This window comes from Cannabis sativa, chromosome 1 (genome assembly GCF_029168945.1).
Source record: "Cannabis sativa cultivar Pink pepper isolate KNU-18-1 chromosome 1, ASM2916894v1, whole genome shotgun sequence".
Classification (NCBI taxonomy): Eukaryota; Viridiplantae; Streptophyta; class Magnoliopsida; order Rosales; family Cannabaceae; genus Cannabis; species Cannabis sativa.
The window spans coordinates 75,265,932-75,272,977 of NC_083601.1; positions in this window are offsets into that span (position 1 = coordinate 75,265,932).

The window sequence follows — 7,046 nt, forward strand, 5'->3', positions numbered from 1 at the left end:
GGTATAAATTTCCCTAAAATATTACTTATTAGAAAATAATGATAAAGTGAGTGAAAAAATAAAATAATTTTTTATTATTATATATGACAAAAAATTACCACTGAATGCATACTACCTTATATAACTTTAATAATAAAATTAACCAAACTATTTTGCGAACAAACCTAAGTCCATCTCCAAAAGAAATAAATTAGTAATGCAAAATTAAAATATAACTCACTTCCTAAAAAATGTGATGCAAATTTATTAGTAGAAATTACACTATTTATGGGATTTTTTTTAGTCTTTACTTTTTTTATGGCATTTTTAAATAAAGCATTTTATATATGGGAATTATATTTTGTTTTCCCTTTTATAGGTTTTATGAAAGCTATATTTTTGTTATCTTTGGCCCAATTCCCATATTTTATTTTTTTTTTAAAAAAATAAATAAATAAGCTACAACTATTGTAGCTAACTTTTTGCATGGAGTAGCTTAGTACTCATTGCTTACCGCCGTTGCTTATGCTTCAATCAATCACACATTTTGTCAATCTCTCTTCATTTTCGTTTCATTTTCTCTCAGCTTAGGGTTTCATTCTCTTCTTCTTCTTCTTCTTCTTCTTCTTCTTCTTCTTCTTCTTCGGTGTACTGGGTTGCCATTAACGATCGAAGCAAGCTTCGACTCCTGCTGCCGTGTGTGTAGTTTCTTCGTTTGAGATTATTTTTCGAGCTAGATTGCTTGGTTAATTGAGATATTTATTCATTTTCTTCGTAGTTTTTGTTGTAATTTCTTTAGTTTAGTGATTATAGTTTTTTAATTTGATGTTTATTTTTTTAAAAAAAAAATCGTGATGTTTTTGCCATGGTCGGTTGGGATTTTAGGTTGTTTTTGGTGTTTTGGTGTGAGTTCTTTCTAATTTTTAAAAAATTTGTCCCCATTTGGTGGTTGATCATTGTTTTATTTAGTTTATTTTTGTTTTAAGTTTGTGTTTGTGTTGATTTTTTTTGGTTTTGCAGTTAATGATTGTTAAATCTTCATGATTTTTCTAGGGTTTTTTTTTGTACTTTTTTGTTTGTGTTCAATCGGTTTGTAAGTATTTGTGTTTGGTTTAGTTTGTTCTTTGTTTTTGTCTTCATGAATTGCATACATTTAAGATTTTATAAATAATTTTTAAATGAAACCGTTTTTTTTTTGTATAATAGATTTTCTTAATGGTATAATAGTATTTGTTCTCTTTAATTTTTTATGATTTTTGTATTTTGATTATTCGCTTTTTTAAATGTTTTTTTTATTTGTTTATGTTCTTAGTGGGTGTGGTAACTGTTTTTGCCACGTTGTGGCAGTTTTCTTTTTGTTGTGTGTTTGTGATGTGGGTTGGCAGTTACATTTTGATTGGTTATATATGTTTATTGTTAGTCTTTTATGTGCACTTATTTACTTTGTTGACTTCGCTTTTAGCCAACGACAATGAGTCTTTTTGATAAGCGATAAACGATGTGTCGTTGTAAGAATACGTAATAAAGCAAATAATAATAATAAGAAGACACAAAAATTTTATAGAGGTTCAGCCCCGAGCAGTTCGGTAATAGCTTAATCCTCGTTAGTTGTATTGACTTAAGAATAAGGAAGAAGATTCATTTTCTTATAGCTCTTACAATAGTATCTCTGAATATATAATTCTTAGATAGCCTTAGCTTATAGCATTTTGGCGTATGATCTCTGTTTTTTCGTCCTCCTTGCCCAGTGAACATTGCTCACTATTTATAGGGCATGAAACTTGAGGAGGAAGAGTTTCCTCTCTCGTTACAAAGCGCATAAACACAAAGATCGTGTGATCATTGCTGAATGCTAGGATCGTGGGATTGAGGCTGTATACACCGATAGTGGAACCGTGTGTATGCCACTTCCACACAAGTTGATCCCTGAGTTATAGGGATTGAGCTGGTGACTCACGAAGTTCTTGGTTGAATTCGATAAGTGTTCCTCATTTTGCACGGCTCGTTGAGTATTCCATCATGGATATGCCAGCGAGGGATCCTGCTCGGCATGTTCATCCGACCAGGTGCTCTAAGTTGATGCCACGTGTCACCATTCTTGTGATGCCACGTCAGAGTGCCAATTTTGGGATAACATAGTTATTTATCTTTCTCTGTATACTTTGTGTTGTTTAGGTTTAAGATCATGGATAAGAAAGCTGATACTATTGTGTATGTTAAAAAAAGAAAGAGGCCTGAAGAAATAAAAGTATTTATTTAAATTTTTATGTTCTTTATTTTTTTTTCAGTATCATAGTTGTTTTTTATGTTCTTGTGTTGTTTATGTTCTGATCAATATTTTCAGGATATTGTTCCTTATGTTGATCCTGCTATTCAACTGCAGGATGTTCCTTAAGCAATTAGTGTGTCAGAAAATGTAAATGATTAGGTATATAACTGGTTTTCTTGTTTATTTCTTGTTCATTTTTTGGTGTTAATTCATGTTCTTTTTTTTTTTTTAAAAAAAATACTTTTATTTTAATCTTGTCTTTTTTATAACTGTTTTATAACCAGTTTTAATCTTGTCTTTGTTATTGTTAAAAAATTAATTTCGATAAGTCTGTTAATGTTCCTTCGGTATGTGGTGATTCTGAAACCGGTTCTAAGATTCCAGTTGATGATTCTAAGAAAGCAGAATTTAAAAAATCTCGTGCAAAGAAGAAGAAGGTGAGTATCTTTCCTATGTTCTATTCTTGTTTTTGTATTATAACTGGTTTTTTTTTTAAGAAATGGGTTTTCAAATATTTATTTCTGTAACTTAGTTTTTATACTATTTATAACTGGTTTTTTCTTTAAGAAATGAGTTTTTAAATATTTATTTTCTGTAATTTAGTTTTTATATTCTTTTTATAATTGGTTTCTTTTTTTTTTTAATGTTTTTCATATGTTTTGTGTTTCATTGCTTGTTTTAGTATTATAACTGGCCTTTTTTTTTGTTTGTATTACCTGATGTTTGTCTCACTTTGATTTTTTAAAGTTTTGTTTTTATATTTTTTTTAACCTGTTTCTTTTTTGTGTTTCAAGGTTAATGTTGATGCAACGGATAATGATTTCGTTGATCCTTTTGTATCTGGAACAAGTTCTAATATTTTAGTTGAAGAAAAAAAAGAGCCCACTATTAGGGAGACCCACAACCAAAAGGAAAAGGTGATTAGATGTTCTCAATTTTGTTTTTTTTTTACTGTTTATGAATATTTTTTTATGTATATATTTAATTTTTGTTTCCTATTTTTTTCAGGCTGGGTTGGCTGATTTTGATGTTTTGAAGCCGCCAGTACGTCGTGTAACACGTGCTGGCGTGAAATGTGTGGCTTCGAAGGGCCCTAGTCCTTCGATTCCTAAAGAATCCATTAAGAAATCCACAAGTTTTTCCAATGGGGTAAGTATTTTAAGTTTTTCTTTTTACATATATATTTTGTTTTATTTTCATGTGTATTTTTTTGTTTATGGAACCAGTTATTTCTAAATCATGTTTTTGTTATTTTTTTCACTGTCTAAATTTTCTTTTATCACTGGTTATTTTTGCAGGATTTTTACTTAAAAATGAAACTCGAGCACCGTTTTGCAAGTAAACTTCAGATTTGGAATAACCCATGGGTTATTGATGAGCTTAATGGAAATCTCACCGCTTCTCAAAAGGTGTTTTTTTTACGACGCCTTTTTCTCAATTTCTGAAGATGGGCAATATTAAGTGGAACATTTCCTTGCCTCACCTTGCTTTAGTGAGGGAGGTTCATCAGGAGAGGGAGGATTTTGAGAAGTGGATTCTGATTCGGGATAGAGTTGTACGGTTTGGTTTGGAGGAGTTCGTTTTAATTACTGGGTTAAGCAGAAGATGTCGTTCAAGAAGAAGATGTTTCCTCACTTGACTATTAAAGTTATTCAAGAGGAGGTTAGGGGAAGGTTTTAGTCCGGGGATTTTGAGGATGATGTTGATGCTGTGAAGATGGGGATTGTAATTCTGTTAAGTCATTATTTGTATGGATATGAGAATGGGAAGAAAGTTGACAATGAATTGTTTGGGTTCGTCGATGGGGAGCTGTCAGACTTGTGGAATATAGCATTTGGGAAATTATTGTGGGACAGAACTTTTCATTACATGAACTTAGCTTTTAAGGATGGCGACAATATCTTTTATAAGATTGAGAAGGCCAAAGATGAAAAGGATAAGTCTTATTCTTTTAAATTTCAAGGTTTTCAATTTGCTTTCCTTATTTGGTTGTTTGAGATACTTCCAAGCCTTTCTCCTAAGTACTGCAAGAGGATTGTGAATATATATCCTTGATTGCTAAACTGGGAGAGTACATACAAGAAAAAAATTGGAGGTTATTCGGAACTTGAATCTGAGGTTTTTAACAATCCTGCGGTACTTTTATTTTTTTTATAACTGGTTTCCTTTTTTTTTCATTGTTTATTTATAACTGGTTTTTTAACATGTTTTATTTCTTCCCATTTTTTCAGGCCACTGTGAAGGATTTCTATCCTGTTGGTCGTGAGCTGAAGAAATCTGCAATGCAAAACCTCAAGTTCGAACCAGTTTATCTTCTAAAGAAACCTCCAGGTTTCGATGGGAAGGTATGTTTTCTTTTTCTTTTCTTTTGGTTTGTGTTTTTGTTTTGTTCTTTTTAGTTTATTGGTTTTTTTTTATATGTTTTTCAATTTTTGTTATGTTTTCTTGTTTGTTTGTTTTCAGTTTTCTAAGTTGGAGTCGACTTTGGTTTATATACAAGAGGACCAGAAGAAGATTTTATTGAGTATTAAAAATTTGAAAGATGAGTTTAGTATTAAATTTGATGAAGTGATTGAGTTGTTGAAGAGGAAGAGTGGGTCGTCTGTGCCCAAAGATGTCGAGGATAAGGCTGAGGATTCTTATTTTGAGAATCTTGATGTTGGTGGCAATGATGATGAGTTACCTAATCCATTGTCACCAGAGGTATTTTTTCTTCATTTTGTTGCTTTTTTGTTTTTATAATTGGTTATTTTTATTTACATTTGGTTTTTCGTGTTTTCAGTTTTTTTTATGTTGTATAACCATTTATTTTTTTATGTTCTTTTTTTCATTCTTTCTCTTTTTTAAAAACAGGTTATGACTATGTTTTTTGTTGTTTTTTTGTAGGTAGTTTCGAAATCTAATCTTCCTGATTATGATGATGAGTCTGGTGGGCTGCAATTGTCAGTTGTTCAGGAAGATTAGGTTGTTTGTTTGTTTCTTGTTATTAGTGATGTCTTTATTATAACTGTTATTCATGTTTTTTTTTTTTCAGGTTCATTCTGGTTTAGGTGAGCGGAAGGATGAGGCCTTTGTGTTTTCTTATGAACACATTGAAGTCGACCAATCCATTTTGGATTTGGTTGACAACCTCACTCGGGCATATGCCTCGCAAAATAGTGTAAAAAATGATCAATGGGATTGGGTATCAATTCCTGATTCTGCATCCCCTATTGTGGATGATGAGGTTGAAGTACTAGATGTAGTATCTTTGCAATCTAGGGTTGCTCTCAAGAGATAAGCAAAATCTAGATTGCACTGTAGATCTCCTTTTGTCAATGAGTTTGGTTCTTCTGAACCAAAAGTTCAGAAGAAGAAGGAGAAGGAGCCATCTGGTGAAGTATAGTTTGATCCTAAGGAGATGTTTCCCTTTGTTCAAGAGATTGGCATGAACACAGATACTGAAGATTGCAAGGAATATGTTAAGTGGATTGAAGGTGCTCGCTTGTTGAAGAAGAAGTATGTATTATATTGTTTTGTCCTTGTTATTTTTTTTTAGTTACTGAAATATATTTTTTCACTGTTTTTTTTTATTTTCGATTTTTTGTTGTAAATGCAGGACCAATAAAAAAACTGTTGGGTTTTGTACCCTAAATAAAACTCATTTCCATATAATCAGATTTACTTATTAATAAAGATCAGAAATAACATTTTATGTTGCATGGTTCACATGATTTATTTCATGATTATATATATATAATGTATGAATTCTATTTAAGTCCAGAACATATGAATTTGTTAATGATTATAGTGTTGTCAGCACAGTGGAATATAATCTTAATTATATGTTCGAAAGTTTATTCCTTGATTTGTCAGAACACTGGATTTAGACTGACATGGTATAATCAGCAATAGGTATTCTTACACCTTGGAAAAGTGTTATGTCCTTTCCAGGACATTGGCAAAGTTTACTAGTATCGGATGTATGGAGTATACATCGGAAGGGACCGATATTGAACTTTGATTAGATATATTAAAATTTACCGTAATATCTAATCAATTCAATATCACCTGTTGATCCTAGATCAAATGATCTTAATCCTGATATGATTAGGTTCAATCTCAAGATTGTTATTCGTGTTCTTTGATTTGTTAGTTAAGCCTACTTTTGAGTCAGGGTGATACGTACATTTTGGGAACACGGTAGTGCAATTGAGTGGGAGCGCTAACATAAATATGGAATCTATAGCTTCCATCTGTCGAATAGAAAGTAAAGGATGATTTCCTTCGAGCTTAACCAAACGAAAATAAATGGTAGAGTACTCATTTCACTTAGCTGAAATATCATTTATACAGGGTTAAGTGTTTTAAGGATAAAATACATTGTAGGGTGTAACGGTAATTTAATCCCTTTACAATGTAAATCATCTATATAGAGGATCATTGATCAAATTAGAATTATAACAATGGATAACTAATGACGTATCTATATCGTGGAACATATAGAGCGTTCTATATGACTGAGAGTGCAATTCCAAGTTCTAAGTGTGGATTCAATAAGGAATTAATAAGTTAGGGAATTTACTTGGTAAATTCAGTTCGACTTATTGGAAGCTCGGTTATATAGACCCATGGTCCCCATACTAGTTGAGACCATACTGCTTGTAAGACTCAGTTAATTGATTTTAATTAATCAATTATAATTCTAAAGTTAGACTATGTCTACTTTATGAATTTTCACTAAGCAAGGACGAAATTGTAAATAAAAGAGATTCTAGGTTTATTTATTAATTAAGATACTTTATATGTCTAAATTAAT